This window comes from Pleurodeles waltl, chromosome 11 (assembly GCF_031143425.1).
Source record: "Pleurodeles waltl isolate 20211129_DDA chromosome 11, aPleWal1.hap1.20221129, whole genome shotgun sequence".
Lineage (NCBI taxonomy): Eukaryota > Metazoa > Chordata > Amphibia > Caudata > Salamandridae > Pleurodeles > Pleurodeles waltl.
Genome location: NC_090450.1, coordinates 994,045,320 through 994,072,514, shown reverse-complemented (window position 1 = coordinate 994,072,514; position 27,195 = coordinate 994,045,320).

Below are 27,195 nucleotides of genomic sequence, written 5' to 3'. Positions count from 1 at the left end.
GTCTACCCATAGTCTCCAAGAGGTCAGGACACTGGCCACCTTCCTGCATGGTCTTGAAAAGGGTCTTAAGATCAGTTGATAAAGATTGTGCCACATAGGCCCCATGCACTCCAGCATGCAATGCCAGATGTGCTCTTGCATAAGCCTTCTTCACAGAAGAATCCACGTTCTTATCTGCTACATCCATAAGAATATTCTCCTCAGCCACTGATTGTCTACCTACCAAACCTGTGACAATGGAATCCCTGTGAACATTCTCAGACAGCTTAAACTCCATCTCTTCCAATGGATAAAGTTTAGCCATAAAGCGTGGCATTGCAATACGCCCGGGATCCTTCCATTCATTTCATACTACATCCATGACAAATTGATGAATGGGTACGTCTGCAATAGGCAGTTTCTTGAACTGAGGCAAAACAGTCTCCCTGGAAGTACTGGGAACGTCTTCCTCAGGAAATCCCATATTGCCCCAAATATAGGCTGGCAATTCAGGCAGCATACCCGTAGAAATATATTTGCCCTTATGGTCAATGGAACTCTGCGAAGATCCATCAGAGGAGGAGGAGCTGGAAATAGCCGAATAAAGTTCTTGTTCCCTGGACACATGAAAGTTTTTTTCAGTTTCTTTAATGTGGACAAGGTCTCCACAATAAGTTGCCTCACTTTATCTTCTTCCCTAACCATGTCTTCTTGGAAGAAGGGAGAGAAAGAGTCAGTAACAGTAAAGGAGAAGAAGAGTGCAATGCTTCTGATTTGCAGAATGCTTTCCCATCTTCTCTGAGCTTGATAATCCCCCACAAGTGCACCCATATAGGAAGAACAAAAGTGGGAAGCATTTAAAAACACAGTGTGTGCATGTGCGAAATGCAGACACAGCTGCAAGCAGTCTGCTCAATAATGTAACAAATACTGCTGCTCTCCTACAAGAAGGCGGAAATGATAACTGAAGCACGTGCACTGAAGCCAACCTTCAGGCAGTGTTCTTCCATTCAGCGTATCGAACGAGCAGACTGCCAGAACCACCCGTGGGACATAAATCTAATCACTGCATGCTCTGAATTAAGTTTTGAGGTGGCCTATACCACAGGGAAACAAAGTGGGATACAGAGACCGAAGCAACCACATAGCTCCGATTGGCAATGCTGCACTCCATATTCCCTGCCATCTCATCCTCATGCTTCCACACTTTCTGCCTGCTGCAGAAGATCTTCAAGTGGATCCCCATTGACACAAGAAGAACAGTCACCCAGGTACTCATCAGCAGTAAGCTTGACTATGGCAATGCACTCTATGCCAAAATCAATGAGAGCCTCCAAACAAGACTCCGTGGAATACAGAACGCCGCAGCCAAGCTGATCATTGACATTCCCAGCCACAGCCACATTTACGCCCACCTGAGAGACCTTCACTGGCTCCCTGTCAACAAACACATCACTTTCAAACTCCTGGCACACCCATACAAGGCCCTTCACAACAACGGACCTGCCTACCTCAACCACCGCCTCTCCTTCTACACATCCACAAGGCAACTCTGCTCTGCTCAAATTGCCCTCATCACCATCCCCAGAACAACAAGGCTGGAAGAATATCCTTCTCCTACTTCGCTGTGCAGACCTGGAGCACGATGCCTCTCCACCTCGGGCTGTCCCCCATGTTCGCTCAGTTCCGGAAGGACCTCAAGACTTGGCTCTTCGATTGATCTGCGCCCCCTATCTAGCACCTTGTATGATAAGTCGTGCTTTATTAATGCTTGATTGATTGATTGATTGAAAGACCAGAGCCTGGGCTGCAGCCGCTGCAGGATTGTCCAAAGCTGCACTTTCTTTCCATCACCGCTTCTGTCTCTCTTTGGTGGTTGAGGCAGGCTCGCAAGTAGCTCCCGTGGCTTTTCACACAATAGACATAAATGTAGGACTACAAACGAACGCACACAAAAGTGAGGTAGGACTACAAACGAACGCACACAAAAGGGAAAGGGTGATGGGACGGCTGAAACAGTGAAGTGGGAGTGGTTTGTGGTACAGGGAAAATCTGCCCCTCTTCTGACCCTCTATGTGAAGAGATAAGAACAAGAATTACAGCCCTGTTTAGAGAACTCAGAGCTACTGAAAACATCGGCAGATTGGAGCCACTTAAAACAGTGAGGGCTCGTGGTTCGGAGCCACTGAATACATCAAGCGCTTGTGTGAAATGTCCTTGGAGAAAGAGAAAAGTATTCCCTCAGCAGATGCTAATATTGGGCTAAGTGGAAGGCTACAAGTAATGCAGCACTGCTCCAGAGGAGTGAGCAAGTTACAAAAAGGAGGGACAAATAAGACAGATTAAACACTTGGAAACAAGGATTTTTAAAGGACTCTGAAATAGACAAATGAATAGCAATGAGTAAACTTGAAGCCCACAAATTATATACAACAGGTTCCAAGGGTTAACCTAAGCATACAACAAGATTTCAGGCTGACCTAAAACCAAGGAAAAATAAATATATTTCTCCTCATTACACCTCCCCTGGGAAGGTATAGCATTTTGATGCATTTCCAGGTCTACCACTCATGGCAAATCTGAGAACGTGCCAAAATCCATGGGTGGATGAGTGGAAACACCAATGGAATGCTTTCCTGGGGCAGAGAAACACAAGTTACTCCAGATTTATCAAGCTTGCAAGGCCATGCAAGGTGGCCTTGCATTGCTTGGTAAATCTGATTTAGTGTTGCGTTGCCCTTGCACTTCCTTCCGTGACGTAAGGACAACACAAAACTTTGATAAGACTGTCCCTAAGGATGCAGTTTTTGCCTGGAAGTAAGTTGATTTGTGATGCTCTGAATTGTAAGGGTTGTGCAGAGACCTCCGCAGTCTCAATGGTGAAAGTGAGCAAGTGGCGGGTACGAGGACTGGGGTGTAGGGTGGTGAAGATAAGTGATTTCTGGGAGCACTGTTCTGTAGGTTAATATTTCATCCAGCCATTAAGGAGGCCAGGATGATGAGTAAGAGAAGGAAATGTGCATATGGCATGTGAGGCCAAAACCAAGGTACATATAATTCTGATACAGGAAACACATTTTAAATAAATAGAACTACCACTAAATATTTTGGTGTATCAGAAATATACAATTTTATGTCAACGACAGGTGCATTAGAAAAAGGGTACTAAACTGGAAATGTTTGTACAGATAGACAAGGGAGATGTTTGATTGCTCGGCTGTTTAAAGCAGACTATCGTTTGAGGGCTGCAAACTAATGCGAGCTACTTGGGATGAGCCTTGTTCGCTACAAGAACTACAGGGATTGAGGTTGGGGAGTCCACCGACACTCTGTGCAGGCTGTGTGACCCCCCCCCGAAAGGGGTCTCACCTGACAATGGCTATGGAGACACTTCAGAAGTACCATGACTTGGTAGACACTTGAAGAAGACACACACGTTATCGAACATTATCTCAACAAGCCCATGTCACTGGTTCCGAAGCGCTGGCTTCATTCAACCATCCTCTAGTAAACTGCTAGAAGGGATGTTTGAATTAATCTCAGCCATTGACAACCACTCCGGCTGCATTCTTCTTGTCCTTGGTTTTTCACTCACAGTGAGGTGTGGTATGAAAATTGTGAAATGATGTGAAAAATAATTGCCCGGTAGTTCAGAGAGTGACATTTACAGATGCTGTTGTAAGACTGGCATATCCATATCTGAAAAGAACTCTACGTTGATTCAAAAGATACATCTTAAAAACACATTTTTGGCTAAGAACTATCTCTTATGGGCCCGTGAAGTTGGAGAGGCCAAGGAGGAAGCCGGGACAGATGGCGGAGCAAGACTGGAAAAGGTTTTCCCCTTCAAGGCCGGCCTAGACGTACCAGGCATCTGGTCTTTTCCCCGGGAGGCTGGAAGGGTAGAGGTCTGCTTTTGCTACTGGGGATCTGGTTTTGTAGCAGTGCAGCAGTTTTAAAATCACTGTAGAGGTCCTTGTATATCTAACAGTTTTCAGGTAACAATAAAAGTGCCAGGATAACTCCGATGATTAATGTACCTGCTGGAGAGAGATCAGGGTTTTGTCTAGTGGCAGCTTTGACTCATCTAAGGTAGCATAGAAGGTTACTATGCCTGCTGCAAAGAACGTGTGCTATGCAGAGAACAGTTTTCTATGGCTAATGCTCGGTGTGATACTGCTTTTGTCACAAGGATCCTTTTGTTACTGTGCAGGTCATAAATTGCAATCATAATCTAGCACAGTGAGCTATGAACTGCTGTCAAAGAGCTGCATGCAAACTGCATAGTACAAGTTAGAAAGTTATGTTTTGTTTTTCCCCAGCTTTTTTATTATCCTAATTTTGCTGAAAAGGATTTGTGTGGATAGAAATAGATTGCTATTAGTAAAGTCAGTCCTAACCACTGTGTTACACTCTGAATCCTGGGCTTATGCTTCCCCAGGCCGAGCACTCTTAACAAATGCCTACAAGTTTGGATGACATGTGAATCCTACACCATGTAGTCCCCTTTGTCTTATATACCATTTGCTATACACTGATTTACACACCTATGATTCGTTGCCTCTTTATGTGTGGGTGATGTAAAGTGCTCCAACACCCTGAGCTAGTAAGAGAGGTTCTAGAAAAAAAGAAGTACATGTGAGAGAGGGGCTCTGGAGAGCTGGGGGGCATTGTTAGAGGCTGATGGTAAGGGAATCATTGAAGAGCTCCAATAAATATTTCTGAATCCTGGAACAACGTAAGGTTATTATTTACTATGCTTTAAAAACAAATACAATTGAATACATAATGTAAATGTGTTGTAGAATGCAAATATTTTGCCATTTCTTCAAAATTTTCTTGAGGGAGAGCCCCCGAGTCCCATTGGAGGGGTCAGGCTGGCTCACTATGTACCCTATGGGGGCTGATCTGACAACATTTGCCAGGGCTGCCTTGGGTTCCCAGTCCGGCCCTGTTCCATTTATTCTACAAAGTTAGAAGGTGCCAGTTGGGAGGAGGCATGAGTCATTCATGTATGGACTGGGACAATCTGGGCTGAGGAGGTAATACACAATAATAGCCACTAATGGAAAGAACAAGTGCTCACAGAGAAGAAAATATTTATATTCTTAATGACTTACTTTACAGAGATCGCCTCTTTCTAAACAAATGGCCACCTATCAACTCCATGCATCACTGAACTCAAGAAACTGAGAGGATAATGTCTGTCCTCATGGGAGGTAGTCACCTAAGACTTTTACGCACTTGTTTGAATGGTGTGGGTTGAAAAAGATGGGAGAAAACTTTGTGTACCATCATTCTGAGTGCTAGTATAATCTAGAGTCCTCGCTCACCTGCTTCACTCAGCTTAGTTTTGCAGGGCGGCAAGGGAAGACCTGTGTTACAGAGTGGAAAGGGTCAAGGGGTGCCTCCTGGTGGTTTGTACTGGGGTCTCCACCTTTGAGCAGGAGGGAAAAGGACTGAATATTCCTCACCTGTCGACCTAGACTTCCTGTGGTGCCTGGTAGGGTACCAGAAACAAAGAGAGCTGGCCGCACCCCCACTCCAAGGCACATTGTTAGTGGTGAAACAAAGGCTTCTGCAGCCCCACAGTGTGGGGGGCAAGCTCCAGGGGTTCAGCACAGTACCCTGGCCTGAGAGCTCCTAGTGAGTCCAGAGGGAAGGCCCCTCCAGGTACTTTGCAGGGGGCCCCCTCAAGTTTCATTACTCCAGTGCACATTGCACTCAGTACTGCCATAGTGGCACTCCTATATGATGTCTACACCCATTTAGGGGCATAGCTGGTGCCCAGTGCCCAGATGATAGCTTCCTAGAAGCTGAGTAATGTTACAGAGCCCCCTGGAGTAGAGTCTGACAGGGAAGGGCGCTCAGTGGTGGCCGCACCACTCCAGTGAGTGGTGACCACCAGAGGCTTCATAGTTAGAGATGTGCAGGCTGGCGATCCCTGCAGAGACGACCAAAGGCTTCATATAGGATACCTGCAGCAGATCTAGACCTAATGCAAAGGTGGCACAACATTCTAGCAGTTCAACAGTCCCTGTAGAAGATGTTTGTGAGTTTATAATTTTGTGCATCATTAATAGTGTGCAGAATGCATTTTCACACTTGATTACACATGTATACACTGCTATAGTACTGTTGCTTTTGAAACAAATTCCGTATGATGTGTAGAAGTACATTTTCCTAACAGATGTTAAACAGGCCACAGTTCAGAGACAAACGCCATCTTGTGCAAGATGGAAGTCACTCCTGTCACTCAAGTCCACTTTCTCTCCTCACAAACTCTGCAGCATGCAGTCAAGTTGAGATGTACTGGTGTAGTCCCACTGTTATTGTTATTCTCTTCTTGATGAACTTTCTGTCATAACTTGAAAAACATTTCGCAAGGTCCTTCCGTTGGTTTACAGTGCCTGTTCGCTCATGTGACATGGTGTTGTTCATGTATCTCATTTTGCTGCAGCATCTCTAGTCAACATTAGCCTTGAGGGTGCTGAATAACTATTCAAGTAGTGGGATAGTGCTTAGATTTCAAGGCAATTACATTTATTTTCTATGTGCTCTGATTTGCTGCTGAAATGTTACACTTGCTCGCACCACCATGAGTTTCCAGATTGTGTACTTTCTTATGTGAAAATAATGTATAAAAAAAACCTCGATTTGGGGGCGAGCCACAGAAGTCTTTCCTATTCTACTTAGGATGCTGTCCGTTACTCTCCCAATTTTGCTGCCCACTTAGGACTTAGAATAATTTCTGATTTTTGCATTCTCTGTATAATTTTCATTGAGAGCCTTCAAGGCATTGATTTTGAGCCACTTGTTTTTAAATTCTGTAATAAAACCTTTTAACTTTTCTATTGATCTAGAACTCAATCCATTTACTTAATGGGTTGTATTTCTGAATGTTGATGCTTTGGGAGGTGCCTTAACGCTACACACATTGCCTCATGAAATTGAGGCTTAACACCATCTCCGATCCCATAAATGTGGGAACTCTGGTTGAGGTAAAATGTGGAGTGTCTAAATTTTGGGGTACCCCTTGCTCACACCCCCACAGGGCTCTGAGAAGGATACTGATAATCAGTTCATGGGCAGGTGTGAAGGGCATCATACCCAGCAGCACATTCTGGATGTGGTAAGTTCTAGAAGATTCCTAGGATGACAGAAATCAGAGGTCAGTCCAGACCTGCAGCTCTGCCTGTTTTCCATGTGACTGTCCTCTGTGGTGTGGCCTGTGCTTGATCTGGGCCTCTCCCATCCTAGGACCTTGAGTAGTTCTTCTGCCCAAACAAGTAGGAGGTGGTTGGATCCCTTCTTCACTGCCTGATGATGGCAGCATTGCTGGAGCACAGGCTGCCACAATGGAAGTGCCTTGGCTTCCCCTTGTTAGGACCACAGGTCCATGGGAGGAACCACATCCCTACAGGTGTCATCTTTAAATGCAATTCCTCCACCCTACAGGTCACATTTCCTCTAGTTAATATTCTGCAGGATTTCACCCACTGACACGAGTTTCTTTCACACACCAAATAAATGGTAAAGAAAACTATATAATTTCCCTTGATTTTACGGAGCTTGAAAGCCACTACACAAGAAATATGCCTCTATCTACAAAGGCCTATAAACCATTGTCTTGTGTTCCTCAAGTCACATGTAGCTGTCATCCATGTCACAGGACTCACCCCTTTTGGGTTCATACCACATCCTCCCAAGGCTGATCCAACGGCCCCTTCTGCCCAGTGCCCTTTGCCACAGGGCACACCTCTTCTGGGTTCATGCTACATCCTACCACGACTCTTCCAAGGACCCCTTTCACCCAATGCATGGTTCTACGGGACACACCTCTCCTGGATTCATGCAACATCCTACCATGGCTCCTCCAAGGACTCCTTCCACCTGGTGCCCAGTTCCACAGGACACACCTCTCCTGGATTCATGCTACATTGTACCACAAATCTTCCAAGGACCCCTTCCACCCAAAGCCAGGTTCCACAGGGCACATCTCTTCTGGGTTCATGCTACATCCTACCACAACTCTCCCAAGTACCCTTTCCACCCAATGCACAGTTCCACATGGCACACCTCTTGTGGGTTCATGCTGCATCCTACCATGGCTCCTCCGAGGACCCCATCCACACAATTCCCGGTTCCACAGGACACACTCCTTCTGGGTTCATGCTATATCCTACCACTGCTCCTCCAATGACCCCTTCCACGTAATGCCCGTTTCCACAGGGGGCATGTCTTCTGGGTTTATGCTGCATCCTACCACAACTTCTCCAAGGACCCCTTCCACCCAATGCCCCAGTCCACAGAGCACATGTATTATGGGTTCTTGCTACATCCACAGGGTACAACTGTTCTGGGTTCATGCTACCTCCTACCACGGCTGCTGCAAGGACCTCTTCTGCCCAACGCACAGTTCCACAGGAAATAGCTCTAATGGGTTCCTACCACATCCTGCCACTGCTCCTCCAAGGGCCCCTCACATTCAATGCCCTATTCCAAAGGGCACACCTCTTCTGGGTTCATGTTGCATCCTACTACGGCTCCTCCAAGGACCACTTCCACCCAATGCCCGGTTCCACAGGGTGCACCTCTTCTGGGTTCATGCTGCATCCTACAATGGCTCCTCCAAGGACTCCTTCCACCCACTGCCCTTTTCCACAGGACACACCTTTTCTGGATGCATGTTACATCCTACCACAACTCTTCCAAGGACCCCTTCCACCCAATGTCAGGTTCCACAGGGCACATCTCTTCTGGATTCATGTTACATCCTACCACAACTCTTCCAATTACCCCTTCCACCCAATGCACCGTTACAAAGTTACACCTCTTCTGGGTTCATGCTACATCCTACCATGGCTCCTCCAAGGACCCCTTCCACCCACTGCCCTTTTCCACAGGACACACCTTTTCTGGATGCATGCTACATCCGACCACAACTCTCCCAAGGACCCCTTCCACACAACCACAGGTTCCACAGGGCACATCTCTTCTAGATTCATGTTACATCCTACCACAACTCTTCCAAGTACCCCTTCCACCCAATGCACGGTTTCACAGGGCACACCTCTTCTGGGTTCATGCTGTATCCTACCACAGCTCCTCCAAGGACCCCTTTCGTCTAATGAACAGTTCCACAGGGCTCATCTCTTGTGGGTTCATGCTGCATCCTACCATGGCTCATCCAAGGACCCCTTTGACACAATGCCCGGTTCCACAGAACACACTCCTTCTGAGTTCATGCTACATCCTACCACTGCTCCTCCAAGGACCCCTGCCACACAATACCCATTTCCACAGGGGGCAAATCTTCTGGGTTCATGCTGCATCCTACCACAACTTCTCCAAGGGCCCCTTCCACCCAATGCCACGCTCCACAGAGGGCACGTCTTCTGGGTTCATGCTACATCCTACTGCAGCTCCTCCAAGGACCCCTTCTGCCGAGTGCCCCATTCCACAGGGTACACCTGTTCTGGGTTCATGCTACCTCCTACCACACCTCCCCCAAAGACCCCCTCTGCCCAGTGCACAGTTCCACAGGATATACCTCTTCTGGGTTCCTACTACATCCTAACACTGCTCCTCCAAGAACCCCTTCCGCTCAATGTCCTGTTCCACAGGGCACATCTTTTCTGGGTACATGCTGCATCCTACCGCGGCTCCTCCAAGGACTCCTTCTACCCAGTGCCAGGTTCCACAGGACACATCTCTTCTGGGTGCATGCTGCCTCCTACCACAGCTCCTCCAAGGACCCTTTACACCCAAAGCATAGTTACATGGGGCACACCTCTAAAGGGTTCATGCTACATCCTTCCACAGCTGCTCAAAGGTCCCCTTCCACACATTGCCCTGTTCCACAGGACACAAATCATGATACAACTCTTCTCAGTTCATACTACATCTTACCACAGCTCCTTCAAGGACCCCTTCCATCCAATGTCCGGTTCCACAGGGTACACCTTTCCTGGGTTCATGCTATGTCCTATCACGGCTCCTCCATGACTCATTCCACCCAAAGCCAGCTTGCACAGGACACATCTCTTCTGGGTGCATGCTACCTCCTACCACAACTCCTCCAAGGACCCCTTACACCCAAATCATAGTTACATGGGGCACACCTCTAAAGGGTTCATACTACATCCTACCACAGCTCCTCCAAGGACCCCTTCCATCCAATGTCCGGTTCCACAGGGTACACCTCTCCTGGGTTCATGCTATGTCCCACCACTGCTCCTCCAAGGAACCTTACACCCAATGCCCCGTTCAACAGGGTGCACGTCCTCTGGGTTCATGCTGCATCCTACCATGGCTCCTCTGAGGACCACTTCTGCCCAATGCCTCATTCCACATGGTGCACCTCTTCTGGCTTCATGCTGCATCCTACCACGGCTCCTCCAAGGACCCTTTCCACACAATGCCCGGTTCCACAGGGTGCACCTCTTCTGTATTAAGGCTATCCAACCACAGCTTCTCTGAGGACCGCTTCCACACAATGCCTGGTTCCACAGGGCACACCTCTTCTAGGTTCATGCTACATCTTACCACGGCTCCTTCAAGGACCCCTTCCACACAATGCCCTGTTCCACAGGATGCGCCTCTTTTGGGTTCATGCTACATCCAACCACGGCTCCTCTAAGGACTCCTTTCACACAATGCCTGGTTCCACAGGGCAGGTTCCTTGCAGAGTAATGTGTGCAGTTTTTACACAAACATTATCACAGGGCATTAAATTATGATTACTTCCTGTGAGTCGGAAGAAGACATGGCCTGCATTATTAAGTCAATACTTGAAAGTAAAAGGAGGGGGTGGGACATTATGAAACTGCACTCAAGCTGTGAGCTAACGGGACATTAAAGGCTCATTTGTGTCCTACTGTGACATTCACAGGCTCTGCATGCTAATTTTCCAAGGAGCTTCTTATTATGCAGCCCTAAGTGATGCTGCTTCTGTGCCCAGTCGCTCTACTTTTGAACCCCAAAGTGATGCCCTGCAGACCAGACCTGGCTTCCTGAGCACTTATCATCTTTCTTTCAGATGCTGTGGCAGTTCTAGGCCCAGACCAGGTGTGTGTCAGGTCAGCTGTGCTTTGAGGAAGTGTCTGTGTTTGTGCTTCTAGTGGATGTCAGCCAGAGGGAAGGAGAGGAATACCTTCCATACCTCGCATCACATCTGCAGTAAGGTCGAACATCCCCTGAGCAGTAACCATGTGCCCTCTTGCTGATGATTTCAACATTCGCACGTAACTGGTATATTTTCCTGTACAGATGACCTATGTAATAAGTCCACAGGCTGATGGGCTCCATAACAGAGTTCTGACCTCTACTCAACGGCAGGGGTCTCCTTTCATCATGACTGACTATTATCCCTCGTTTCAGAGAGAGGGAGAGAAAGTAGAGGGGGATATATAGATGGATAGATAGACAGTTAGCTAGATAGATAAATAGATAGATAGATAGATAGATAGATAGATAGATAGATAGATAGATAGATAGATAGATAGATAGATAGATAGTGTGGGTTTCTGTGTCTGAACACATGCCTCTTGTGTGGGTTACCCAATGTTTTCTCCCTCCTCTGCAGCAGTCTAAAAGACTCCTATATAATGGGCCATACTCTGCTTATTACACACCAGTATGTGCAGCCCAACACACTATGAATCCATCAAACTGTGCATATATGTGCGTCTCAAACCAACAATCCGTGCATCAGAGTGTGCACTAGTGTGTGCAGCCCAACAAACTATGCATGAATCAAACTGTGCACTGTATGTGCGGCTAAACAAACAATCCATGCAACAGACCGTGCACCAGTATGTGCAGCCCAATATACTATGAAACCATGAGACTGTGCACCAGTATGTGCACTCAATAAACTATCCATGACTCAGGCTGTGCACCAGCATATGCTCTCAATAAACTATCCATGCCTCCAACTGTGCACCAGTATGTGCACTCAACAAACTATTCATGCACCAGACTGTGCACCAGTATATGTGCTCAATAAACTATCCATGCATCAGACTGTGCACCAGTATGTGGTCTCAATAAACTATACGTGCCTCAGACTGTGCACCAGCATGTGCTCTCAACGAATTATCCATGCATCAGACGGTGCACCAGTATGTGCTCTCAATGAACTATCCATGCATTAGACTATGTACTAGTATCTGCTCTCAATAAACTGTCCATTCCTCAGACTGTGCACAAGTATGTGCTCTCAATGAACTATCCATTCCTCAGACTGTGCACCAGTATGTGCTCTCAATAAACTATCAGTGTCTCAGACTGTGCACCAGTATGTGCTCTCAACGAACTATCTGTCCATCAGACTGTACACCAGTATGTGCTCTCAATAAACTTTCTGTGTCTCAGACTGTGCACCAGTATGTGTTCTCAAAGAACTATCCATGCATCAGACGGTGCATCAGATAGTGTGCTCAATAAACTATCCATACCTCAGACTGTGCACCAGTATGTGCTATCAATGAACTGTCCGTGCCTCATACTGTGCACCAGTATGGGCTCTCAACGAACTGTCTGTGCCTCAGACTGTGCACCAGTATGTGCTCTCAAAGAACTGTCCGTTCATCAAACTGTGCACTAGTATGTGCTCTCAACGAACTATTTGTGCATCAGACTGTGCACCAGTATGTGCTCTCAATGAACTGTCCGTGTCTCAGACTGTGTACCAGTATGTGCTCTCAACGAACTATCCATGCCTCAGACTGTGCATCAGTATGTGCTCTCAACGAACTATCCATGCCTCCGACTGTGCACCAGTATGTGCTCTCAACGAACTATCCATTCCTCAGACTGTGCACCACTATGTGCTCTCAATAAACTATCTGTGCCTCAGACTGTGCACCAGTATGTGCTCTCAATGAACTATCCGTGGATCAGACTGTGCACCAGTATGTGCTCTCAAAGAACTATCTATGCATCAGACTGTGCACCAGTATGTGCTCTCAATAAACTATCCGTGCCTCAGACTGTGCACCAGTATGTGTTCTCAACTAACTATACGTGCCTCAGACTGTGCACCAGTATGTGCTCTTGATGAACTGTCCGTGCATCAGACTGTACACCAGATTGTGCTCTCAATGAACTATCCATGCATCAGACTGTGCACCAGTATGTGCATTCAAGAAACTATCCATGCCTCAGACATGTGCACCAGTATGTGCTCTCAATAAATTATCTGTGCCTCAGACTGTGCACCAGTATGTGCTCTCGACGAACTATTTGTGCTGTAGACTGTGCACCAGTATGTGCGCTCAACGAACTATCTGTGCTTAAGACTGTGCACCAGTATGTGCTCTCAATGACCTATCCGTGCCTAAGACTGTGCACCAGTATGTGAACTCAATGAACTATCCGTGCCTCAGACTGTGCACCAGTATGTGCTCTTAATAGACTATCCGTACCTAAGACTGTGCACCAGTATGTGCTCTCAATGACCTATCTGTGCCTAAGACTGTGCACCAGTATGTGAAATCAATGAACTATCCGTGCCTCAGACTGTGCACCAGTATGTGCTCTTAATAGACTATCCGTACCTAAGACTGTGCACCAGTATGTGCTCTTAATAGACTATCCGTACCTAAGACTGTGCACCAGTATGTGCTCTCAATAAACTATCCGTGCCTCAGACTGTGCACCAGTATGTGCGCTTGATGAACTGTCCGTGCATCAGACTGTGCACCAGTATGTGACCTCAATGAACTGTTGGTGCCTCAGAATGTGCACCAGTATGTGCTCTCAAGGAACTATTCGTGCATCAGACTGTGCACCAGTATGTGCTCTCAATGAACTATCGGTGCCTCAGACTGTGCACCAGTATATGCTCTCAAGGAACTATCCGTGCTTCAGACTCTACACCAGTATGTTCTCTCAACGAACTGTCTGTGTCTCAGACTGTGCACCTGTATGTGCTCTCTATGAACTGTCCATGCAACAGACTGTGCACCAGTATGTGAACTCAATAAACTATCTGTGTCTCATACTGTGCACCAGTATGTGCTCTCAATGAACTATCCATTCCTCAGACTCTGCACAGGTATGTGCTCTCAATAAACTATCTGTGCCTCAGACTATGCACCAGTATGTGTTCTCAACTAACTATCTGTGCCTAAGACTGTGCACCAGTATGTGCTCTCGATGAACTGTCCGTGCATCAGACTGTGCACCAGTATGTGCTCTCAACGAACTATCCATGCATCAGACTGTGCACCAGTATGTGCTCTCAACGAACTATCTGTGCTTAAGACTGTGCACCAGGATGTGCTCTCAATGACCTATCAGTGCCTAAGACTGTGCACCAGTATGTGAACTCAATGAACTATCTGTGCCTCAGACTGTGCACCAGTATGTGCTCTCAATAGACTATCCGTGCCTAAGACTGTGCACCAGTATGTGCTCTCAATGACCTATCCGTGCCTAAGACTGTGCACCAGTATGTGAACTCAATGAACTATCCGTGCATCAGACAGTGCACCAGTATGTGCTCTCAATAAACTATCCGTGCCTCAGACTGTGCACCAGTATGTGCTCTTGATGAACTGTCCGTGCATCAGACTGTGCACCAGTATGTGCTCTCAATGAACTGTCGGTGCCTTAGACTGTGCACCAGTATATGCTCTCAAGGAACTATTCGTGCATCAGACTGTACACCAGTATGTGCTCTCAACGAACTGTCTGTACCTCAGACTGTGCACCAGTATGTGCTCTCGATGAACTATTCATGCAACAGACTGTGTACCAGTATGTGAACTAAATAAACTATCCGTGTCTCAGACTGTGCACCAGTATGTGCTCTCAATGAACTATCCATTCCTCAGACTGTGCACCAGTATGTGTTCTCAACTAACTATCCGTGTCTCAGACTGTGCACCAGTATGTGCTCTCAATAAACTATCCGTGCCTCAGACTGTGCACCAGTATGTGTTCTCAACTAACTATCCGTGCCTCAGACTGTGCACCAGTATGTGCTCTCGATGAACTGTCCGTGCATCAGACTGTGCACCAGTATGTGCTCTCAATAAACTATCCATGCCTCAGACTGTGCACCAGTATGTGCTCTTGATGGACTGTCCGTGCATAAGACTGTGCTCCAGTATGTGACCTCAATGAACTGTCGGTGCGTCAGACTGTGCAACAATATGTGCTCTCAAGGAACTATTCGTGCATCAGACTGTGCACCAGTATGTGCTCTCAATGAACTGTCGGTGCCTTAGACTGTGCACCAGTATATGCTCACAAGGAACTATTCGTGCATCAGACTGTGTACCAGTATGTGAACTAAATAAACTATCCGTGTCTCAGACTGTGCACCAGTATGTGCTCTCAATGAACTATCCATTCCTCAGACTGTGCACCAGTATGTGCTCTCAATAAACTATCCGTGCCTCAGACTGTGCACCAGTATGTGTTCTCAACTAACTATCCGTGCCTCAGACTGTGCACCAGTATGTGCTCTCGATGAACTGTCCGTGCATCAGACTGTGCACCAGTATGTGCTCTCAACGAACTATCCATGCATCAGACTGTGCACCAGTATGTGTACTCAATAAACTATCCATGCCTCAGACATGTGCACCAGTATGTGTTCTCAATAAACTATCCGTGCCTCAGACTGAGCACCAGTATGTGCTCTCAATTAACTATCCATGCCTCAGACTGTACACCAGTATGTGCTCTTGATGAACTGTCCGTGCATAAGACTGTGCACCAGTATGTGACCTCAATGAACTGTCGGTGCCTCAGACTGTGCAACAATATGTGCTCTCAAGGAACTATTCGTGCATCAGACTGTGCACCAGTATGTGCTCTCAGTGAACTGTCGGTGCCTTAGACTGTGCACCAGTATATGCTCTCAAGGAACTATTCGTGTATCAGACTGTACACCAGTATGTGCTCTCAACGAACTGTCTGTGCCTCAGACTGTGCACCACTATGTGCTCTCGATGAACTTTCCATGCAACAGACTGTGCACCAGTATGTGAACTCAATAAACTATCCGTGTCTCAGACTGTGCACCAGTATGTGCTCTCAATGAACTATCCATTCCTCAGACTGTGCACCAGTATGTGCTCTCAATAAACTATCCGTGCCTCACACTGTGCACCAGTATGTGTTCTCAACTAACTATCTGTGCCTAAGACTGTGCATCAGTATGTGCTCTCTATGAACTGTCCGTCCATCAGACTGTGCACCAGTATGTGCATTCAATAAACTATCCATGCCTCAGACATGTGCACCAGTAGGTGCTCTCAATACATTATCTGTGCCTCAGACTGTGCACCAGTATGTGCGCTCAACGAACTATCCATGCCTCAGACTGTGCACCACTATGTGCTCTCCATGAACTGTCCGTGCATCAGACTGTGCACCAGTATGTGCTCTCAACGAACTATCCGTGCATCAGACTGTGCACCAGTATGTGCATTCAATAAACTATCCATGCCTCAGACATGTGCACCAGTAGGTGCTCTCAATACATTATCTGTGCCTCAGACTGTGCACCAGTATGTGCTCTCAACGAACTATCCATGCCTCAGACTGGGCACCACTATGTGCTGTCGATGAACTGTCCGTGCATCAGACTGTGCACCAGTATGTGCTCTCAGCGAACTATCCGTGCATCAGACTGTGCACCAGTATGTGCTCTCAACGAACTATCTGTGCTTAAGACTGTGCACCAGTATGTGCTCTCAATAACCTATCCGTGCCTAAGACTGTGCACCAGTATGTGAACTCAATGAACTATCCGTGCCTCAGACTGTGCACCAGTATGTGCTCTCAATAGACTATCCGTGCCTAAGACTGTGCACCAGTATGTGCTCTCAATGACCTATCCGTGCCTAAGACAGTGCACCAGTATGTGCTCTCAATAAACTGTCCGTGCCTCAGACTGTGCACTAGTATGTGCTCTTGATGAACTGTCTGTGCATCAGACTGTGCACCAGCATGTGTCCTCAATGAACTGTCGGTGCCTCAGACTGTGCACCAGTATGTGCTCTCAATGAACTATCCATTCCTCAGACTGAGCTCCAGTATGTGCTCTCAATAAACTGTCCGTGCCTCAGACTGTGCACTAGTATGTGTTCTCAACTAACTATCCGTGCCTCAGACTGTGCACCAGTATGTGCTCTCGATGAACTGTCCGTGCATCAGACTGTGCACCAGTATGTGCTCTCAACGAACTATCCATGCATCAGACTGTGCACCAGTATGTGTACTCAAACTATCCATGCCTCACACATGTGCACCAGTATGTGTTCTCAATAAACTATCCGTGCCTCAGACTGTGCACCAGTATGTTCTCTCAATGAACTATCCATGCCTCAGACTGTGCACCACTATGTGCTCTCGATAAACTGTCCGTGCATCAGACTGTGCACCAGTATGTGCTCTCAACAAACTATCCGTGCATCAGACTGTGCACCAGTATGTGCTCTCAACAAACTATCTGTCCTTAAGACTGTGCACCAGTATGTGCTCTCAATGAGCTTTCCGTGCCTAAGACTGTGCACCAGTATGTGAACTCAATGAACTCTCCGTGCCTCGGACTATGCACCAGTATGTGCTCTGAATAGAATAGCAATGCCTAAGACTGTGCATCAGTATGTGCTCTCAATAAACAATCCGTGCCTCAGACTGTGCCCCAGTATGTGTTCTCAACTAACTATCCGTGCCTCAGACTGTGCACCAGTATGTGCTCTTAATGAACTGTCCGTGCATCAGACTGTGCACCAGTATGTGCTCTCAACGAACTATCCATGCATCAGACTGTGCACCAGTATGTGTACTCAATAAACTATCCATGCCTCAGACATGTGCACCAGTATGTGTTCTCAATAAACTATCCATGCCTCAGACTGAGCACCAGTATGTGCTCTCAATGAACTATCCATGCCTCAGACTGTGCACCACTATGTGCTCTCGATGAACTGTCCGTGCATCAGACTGTGCACCAGCATGTGCTCTCAATGAACTGTTGGTGCCTTAGACTGTGCACCAGTATGTGTTCTCAACTAACTATCCGTGCGTCAGACTGTGCACCAGTATGTGCTCTCGATCAACTGTCCGTGCATCAGACTGTGCACCAGTATGTGCTCTCAACGAACTATCCATGCATCAGACTGTGCACCAGTATGTGCACTCAATAAACTATCCATGCCTCAGACATGTGCACCAGTATGTGCTCTCAATAAACTATCCGTGCCTCCGACTGTGCACCAGTATGTGCTCTCAACGAACTATCCATGCCTCAGACTGTGCACCACTATGTGCTCTTGATGAACAGTCCGTGCATCAGACTGTGCACCAGTATGTGTTCTCAACAAACTATCTGTGCTTAAGACTGTGCACCAGTATGTGCTCTCAATGACCTATCTGTGCCTAAGACTGTGCACCATTATGTGAACTCAATGAACTATCCATGCGTCAGACTATGCACCAGTATGTGCTTTCAATAGACTATCCGTGCCTAAGACTGTGCACCAGTATGTGCTCTCAATGACCTCTCCGTGCCTAAGACTGTGCACCAGTATGTGAACTCAATGAACTATCCGTGCATCAGACAGTGCACCAGTATGTGCTCTCAATAAACTATCCGTGCCTCAGACTGTGCACCAGTATGTGCTCTTGATGAACTGTCTGTGCATCAGACTGTGCAGCAGTATGTGACCTCAATAAACTGTTGGTGCCTCAGACTGTGCACCAGTATGTGCTCTTAAGGAACTATTCGTGCATCAGACTATTCACCAGTATGTGCTCTCAATGAACTGTCAGTGCCTTAGACTGTGCACCAGTATATGCTCTCAAGGAACTATCCGTGCATCAGACTCTAAACCCGTATGTGCTCTCAACGAACTGTCTGTGCCTCAGACTATGCACCAGTATGTGCTCTCGATGAACTGTCCATGCAAAAGACTGTGCACCAGAATGTGCATTCAAGAAACTATCCATGCCTCAGACATGTGCACCAGTATGTGATCTCAATAAATTATCTGTGCCTCAGACTGTGCACCAGTATGTGCTCTCAATGAACTATCCATTCCTCAGACTGTGCACCACTATGTGCTCTCGACAAACTATTCGTGCTGTAGACTGTGCACCAGTATGTGCGCTCAACGAACTATCTGTGCTTAAGACTGTGCACCAGTATGTGCTCTCAATTACCTATCCGTGCCTAAGACTGTGCACCAGTATGTGAACTCAATGAACTATCCGTGCCTCAGACTGTGCACCAGTATGTGCTCTCAATAGACTATCCGTACCTAAGACTGTGCACCAGTATGTGCTCTCAATGACCTATCCGTGCCCAAGACTGTGCACCAGTATGTGAACTCAATGAACTATCTGTGCATCAGACAGTGCACCAGTATGTGCTCTCAATGAACTGTCGGTGCCTTAGACTGTGCACCAGTATATGCTCTCAAGGAACTATCCGTGCATCAGACTCTACACCAGTATGTGCTCTCAATGAACTATCCATTCCTCAGACTGTGCACCACTATGTGCTCTCGACAAACTATTCGTGCTGTAGACTGTGCACCAGTATGTGCGCTCAACGAACTATCTGTGCTTAAGACTGTGCACCAGTATGTGCTCTCAATGACCTATCCGTGCCTAAGACTGTGCACCACTATGTGCTCTCAATGACCTATCTGTGCCTAAGACTGTGCACCAGTATGTGAACTCAATGAACTATCCGTGCCTCAGACTGTGCACCAGTATGTGCTCTTAATAGACTATCCGCACCTAAGACTGTGCACCAGTATGTGCTCTTAATAGACTATCCGTACCTAAGACTGTGCACCAGTATGTGCTCTCAATAAACTATCCGTGCCTCAGACTGTGCACCAGTATGTGTGCTTGATGAACTGTCCGTGCATCAGACTGTGCACCAATATGTGACCTCAATGAACTGTTGGTGCCTCAGACTGTGCACCAGTATGTGCTCTCAATGAACTGTCGGTGCCTCAGACTGTGCACCAGTATATGCTCTCAAGGAACTATCCGTGCATAAGACTCTACACCAGTATGTTCTCTCAATGAACTGTCTGTGTCTCAGACTGTGCACCAGTATGTGCTCTCTATGAACTGTCCATGCAACAGACTGTGCACCAGTATGTGAACTCAATAAACTATCTGTGTCTCATACTGTGCACCAGTATGTGCTCTCAATGAACTATCCATTCCTCAGACTCTGCACAGGTATGTGCTCTCAATAAACTATCTGTGCCTCAGACTGTGCACCAGTATGTGTTCTCAACTAACTATCTGTGCCTAAGACTGTGCACCAGTATGTGCTCTCGATGAACTGTCCGTGCATCAGACTGTGCACCAGTATGTGCTCTCAACAAACTATCCATGCACCAGACTGTGCACCAGTATGTGCTCTCAACGAACTATCTGTGCTTAAGACTGTGCACCAGGATGTGTTCTCAATGACCTATCCGTCCCTAAGACTGTGCACCAGTATGTGAACTCAATGAACTATCTGTGCCTCAGACTGTGCACCAGTATGTGCTCTCAATAGACTATCCGTGCCTAAGACTGTGCACCAGTATGTGCTCTCAATGACCTATCTGTGCCTAAGACTGTGCACCAGTATGTGAACTCAATGAACTATCCGTGCCTAAGACTGTGCACCAGTATGTGAACTCAATGAACTATCCGTGCATCAGACAGTGCACCAGTAAGTGCTCTCAATAAACTATCAGTGTCTCAGACTGTGCACCGGTGTGTGCTCTCAACGAACTATCTGTCCATCAGACTGTACACCAGTATGTGCTCTCAATAAACTATCTGTGTCTCAGACTGTGCACCAGTATGTATTCTCAACGAACTATCCATGCATCAGATGGTGCATCAGTCTGTGCTGTCAATGAACTATCCATGCCTCAGACTGTGCACTAGTATGTGCTCTCAATGAACTGTCCGTGCCTCAGACTGTGCACCAGTATGTGCTTTCAACGAACTATCCGTGCCTCAGACAGTGCACCAGTATGTGCTATCAATGAACTGTCCGTGCCTCATACTGTGCACCAGTATGGGCTCTCAACGAACTGTCTGTGCCTCAGACTGTGCACCAGTATGTGCTCTCAAAGAACTGTCCATTCATCAAACTGTGCACTAGTATGTGCTCTCAACGAACTATTCGTGCATCAGACTGTGCACCAGTATGTGCTCTCAATGAACTGTCCGTGTCTCAGACTGTGTACCAGTATGTGCTCTCAACGAACTATCCATGCCTCAGACTGTGCATCAGTATGTGCTCTCAACGAACTATCCATGCCTCCGACTGTTCACCAGTATGTGCTCTCAACGAACTATCCATTCCTCAGACTGTGCACCAGTATGTGCTCTCAATAAACTATCCGTGCCTCAGACTGTGCACCAGTATGTGCTCTCAATGAACTATCCGTGGATCAGACTGTGCACCAGTATGTGCTCTCAAAGAACTATCTATGCACCAGACTGTGCACCAATATGTGCACTTAATAAACTATCCGTGCCTCAGACTGTGCACCAGTATGTACTCTCAATGAACTATCCATTCCTCAGACTGTGTACCAGTATGTGCTCTCAACGAACTATCCATGCATCAGACTGTGCACCAGTATGTGTTCTCAATAAACTATCCGTGTCTCAGACTGTGCACCAGTATGTGCTCTCAACGAACTATCTGTGCCTCAGACTGTGCATCAGTATGTGCTCTCAATAAACTATCCATGTCTCAGACTGTGCACCAGTAAGGGCTCTCAATGAACTATCCATTCCTCAGACTATGCACCAGTATGTGCTCTCAATAAACTATCCGTGCCTCAGACTGTGCACCAGTATGTGTTCTCAACTAACTATCCGTGCGTCAGACTGTGCACCACTATGTGCTCTCGATGAACTGTCCGTGCATCAGACTGTGCACCAGTATGTGCTCTCAACGAACTATCCATGCCTCAGATATGTGCACCAGTATGTGCTCTCAATAATCTATCCGTGCCTCAGACTGTGCACCAGTATGTGCTCTCAACGAACTATCCATGCCTCAGACTGTGCACCACTATGTGCTCTTGATGAACTGTCCGTGCATCAGACTGTGCACCAGTATGTGCCCTCAACAAACTATCCGTGCATCAGACTGTGCACCAGTATCTGCTCTCAACGACCTATCTGTGCTTAAGACTGTGCACCAGTATGTGCTCTCAATGACCTATCTGTGCCTAAGACTGTGCACCAGTATGTGAACTCAATGAACTATCCGTGCCTCAGACTGTGCACCAGTATGTGCTTTCAATAGACTATCCGTGCCTAAGACTGTGCACCAGTATGTGCTCTCAATGACCTCTCCGTGCCTAAGACTGTGCACCAGTATGTGACCTCATTAAACTATTGGTGCCTCAAACAGTGCACCAGTATGTGCTCTCAATAAACTATCCGTGACTCAGACTGTGCACCAGTATGTGCTCTTGATGAACTGTCTGTGCATCAGACTGTGCACCAGTATGTGACCTCAATAAACTGTTGGTGCCTCAGACTGTGCACCAGTATGTGCTCTTAAGGAACTATTCATGCATCAAACTATTCACCAGTATGTGCTCTCAATGACCTGTCGGTGCCTTAGACTGTGCATCAGTATATGCTCTCAAGGAACTATCTGTGCATCAGACTCTAAACCAGTATGTGCTCTCAACGAACTGTCTGTGCCTAAGACTGTGCACCAGTATGTGAACTCAATGAACTATCCGTGCCTCAGACTGTGCACCAGTATGTGCTCTCAATAGACTATCCGTACCTAAGACTGTGCACCAGTATGTGCTCTCAATTACCTATCCGTGCCTAAGACTGTGCACCAGTATGTGAACTCAATGAACTATCCGTGCCTCAGACTGTGCACCAGTATGTGCTCTCAATAGACTATCCGTACCTAAGACTGTGCACCAGTATGTGCTCTCAATGACCTATCCGTGCCTAAGACTGTGCACCAGTATGTGAACTCAATGAACTATCTGTGCATCAGACAGTGCACCAGTATGTGCTCTCAATGAACTGTCGGTGCCTTAGACTGTGCACCAGTATATGCTCTCAAGGAACTATCCGTGCATCAGACTCTACACCAGTATGTGCTCTCAATGAACTATCCATTCCTCAGACTGTGCACCACTATGTGCTCTCGACAAACTATTCGTGCTGTAGACTGTGCACCAGTATGTGCGCTCAACGAACTATCTGTGCTTAAGACTGTGCACCAGTATGTGCTCTCAATGACCTATCCGTGCCTAAGACTGTGCACCACTATGTGCTCTCAATGACCTATCTGTGCCTAAGACTGTGCACCAGTATGTGAACTCAATGAACTATCCGTGCCTCAGACTGTGCACCAGTATGTGCTCTTAATAGACTATCCGCACCTAAGACTGTGCACCAGTATGTGCTCTTAATAGACTATCCGTACCTAAGACTGTGCACCAGTATGTGCTCTCAATAAACTATCCGTGCCTCAGACTGTGCACCAGTATGTGTGCTTGATGAACTGTCCGTGCATCAGACTGTGCACCAGTATGTGACCTCAATGAACTGTTGGTGCCTCAGACTGTGCACCAGTATGTGCTCTCAATGAACTGTCGGTGCCTCAGACTGTGCACCAGTATATGCTCTCAAGGAACTATCCGTGCATAAGACTCTACACCAGTATGTTCTCTCAACGAACTGTCTGTGTCTCAGACTGTGCACCAGTATGTGCTCTCTATGAACTGTCCATGCAACAGACTGTGCACCAGTATGTGAACTCAATAAACTATCTGTGTCTCATACTGTGCACCAGTATGTGCTCTCAATGAACTATCCATTCCTCAGACTCTGCACAGGTATGTGCTCTCACTAAACTATCTGTGCCTCAGACTGTGCACCAGTATGTGTTCTCAACTAACTATCTGTGCCTAAGACTGTGCACCAGTATGTGCTCTCGATGAACTGTCCGTGCATCAGACTGTGCACCAGTATGTGCTCTCAACAAACTATCCATGCACCAGACTGTGCACCAGTATGTGCTCTCAACGAACTATCTGTGCTTAAGACTGTGCACCAGGATGTGTTCTCAATGACCTATCCGTCCCTAAGACTGTGCACCAGTATGTGAACTCAATGAACTATCTGTGCCTCAGACTGTGCACCAGTATGTGCTCTCAATAGACATCCGTGCCTAAGACTGTGCACCAGTATGTGCTCTCAATGACCTATCTGTGCCTAAGACTGTGCACCAGTATGTGAACTCAATGAACTATCCGTGCCTAAGACTGTGCACCAGTATGTGAACTCAATGAACTATCCGTGCATCAGACAGTGCACCAGTAAGTGCTCTCAATAAACTATCAGTGTCTCAGACTGTGCACCGGTGTGTGCTCTCAACGAACTATCTGTCCATCAGACTGTACACCAGTATGTGCTCTCAATAAACTATCTGTGTCTCAGACTGTGCACCAGTATGTATTCTCAACGAACTATCCATGCATCAGATGGTGCATCAGTCTGTGCTGTCAATGAACTATCCATGCCTCAGACTGTGCACTAGTATGTGCTCTCAATGAACTGTCCGTGCCTCAGACTGTGCACCAGTATGTGCTTTCAACGAACTATCCGTGCCTAAGACAGTGCACCAGTATGTGCTATCAATGAACTGTCCGTGCCTCATACTGTGCACCAGTATGGGCTCTCAACGAACTGTCTGTGCCTCAGACTGTGCACCAGTATGTGCTCTCAAAGAACTGTCCATTCATCAAACTGTGCACTAGTATGTGCTCTCAACGAACTATTCGTGCATCAGACTGTGCACCAGTATGTGCTCTCAATGAACTGTCCGTGTCTCAGACTGTGTACCAGTATGTGCTCTCAACGAACTATCCATGCCTCAGACTGTGCATCAGTATGTGCTCTCAACGAACTATCCATGCCTCCGGCTGTTCACCAGTATGTGCTCTCAACGAACTATCCATTCCTCAGACTGTGCACCAGTATGTGCTCTCAATAAACTATCCGTGCCTCAGACTGTGCACCAGTATGTGCTCTCAATGAACTATCCGTGGATCAGACTGTGCACCAGTATGTGCTCTCAAAGAACTATCTATGCACCAGACTGTGCACCAATATGTGCACTTAATAAACTATCCGTGCCTCAGACTGTGCACCAGTATGTACTCTCAATGAACTATCCATTCCTCAGACTGTGTACCAGTATGTGCTCTCAACGAACTATCCATGCATCAGACTGTGCACCAGTATGTGTTCTCAATAAACTATCCGTGTCTCAGACTGTGCACCAGTATGTGCTCTCAACGAACTATCTGTGCCTCAGACTGTGCATCAGTATGTGCTCTCAATAAACTATCCATGTCTCAGACTGTGCACCAGTAAGGGCTCTCAATGAACTATCCAATCCTCAGACTATGCACCAGTATGTGCTCTCAATAAACTATCCGTGCCTCAGACTGTGCACCAGTATGTGTTCTCAACTAACTATCCGTGCGTCAGACTGTGCACCACTATGTGCTCTCGATGAACTGTCCGTGCATCAGACTGTGCACCAGTATGTGCTCTCAACGAACTATCCATGCATCAGACTGTGCACCAGTATGTGCACTCAATAAACTATCCATGCCTCAGATATGTGCACCAGTATGTGCTCTCAATAAGCTATCCGTGCCTCAGACTGTGCACCAGTATGTGCTCTCAACGAACTATCCATGCCTCAGACTGTGCACCACTATGTGCTCTTGATGAACTGTCCGTGCATCAGACTGTGCACCAGTATGTGCCCTCAACAAACTATCCGTGCATCAGACTGTGCACCAGTATCTGCTCTCAACGAACTATCTGTGCTTAAGACTGTGCACCAGTATGTGCTCTCAATGACCTATCTGTGCCTAAGACTGTGCACCAGTATGTGAACTCAATGAACTATCCGTGCCTCAGACTGTGCACCAGTATGTGCTTTCAATAGACTATCCGTGCCTAAGACTGTGCACCAGTATGTGCTCTCAATGACCTCTCCGTGCCTAAGACTGTGCACCAGTATGTGACCTCATTAAACTATTGGTGCCTCAAACAGTGCACCAGTATGTGCTCTCAATAAACTATCCGTGACTCAGACTGTGCACCAGTATGTGCTCTTGATGAACTGTCTGTGCATCAGACTGTGCACCAGTATGTGACCTCAATAAACTGTTGGTGCCTCAGACTGTGCACCAGTATGTGCTCTTAAGGAACTATTCGTGCATCAAACTATTCACCAGTATGTGCTCTCAATGACCTGTCGGTGCCTTAGACTGTGCACCAGTATATGCTCTCAAGGAACTATCTGTGCATCAGACTCTAAACCAGTATGTGCTCTCAACGAACTGTCTGTGCCTCAGACTGTGCACCAGTATGTGCTCTCGATGAACTGTCCATGCAAAAGACTGTGCACCAGTGTGAACTCAATAAACTATCCGTGTCTCAGACTGTGCACCAGTATGTGCTCTCAATGAACTATTCATTCCTCAGACTGTGCACCAGTATGTGCTCTCAATAAACTATCCGTGCCTCAGACTGTGCACCACTATGTGTTCTCAACTAACTATCCGTGCCTCAGACTGTGCACCAGTATGTGTTCTCAACTAACTATCCGTGCCTCAGACTGTGCACCAGTATCTGCTCTCAAAGAACTATCTATGCCTCAGACTGTGCATCAGTATGTGCACTTAATAAACTATCCGTGCCTCAGACTGTGCACCAGTATGTGCTCTCAATGAACTATCCATTCCTCAGACTGTGCACCAGTATGTGCTCTCAACGAACTATCCATGCATCAGACTGTGCACCAGTATGTGTTCTCAATAAACTATCCGTGTCTCAGACTGTGCACCAGTATGTGCTCTCAACGAACTATCTGTGCCTCAGACTGTGCATCAGTATGTGCTCTCAATAAACTATCCATGTCTCAGACTGTGCACCAGTAAGTGCTCTCAATGAACTATCCATTCCTCAGACTATGCACCAATATGTGCTCTCAATAAACTATCCGTGCCTCAGATTGTGCACCAGTATGTGTTCTCAACTAACTATCCGTGCGTCAGACTGTGCACCAGTATGTGCTCTCGATGAACTGTCCGTGCATCAGACTGTGCACCAGTATGTGATCTCAACGAACTATCCATGCATCAGACTGTG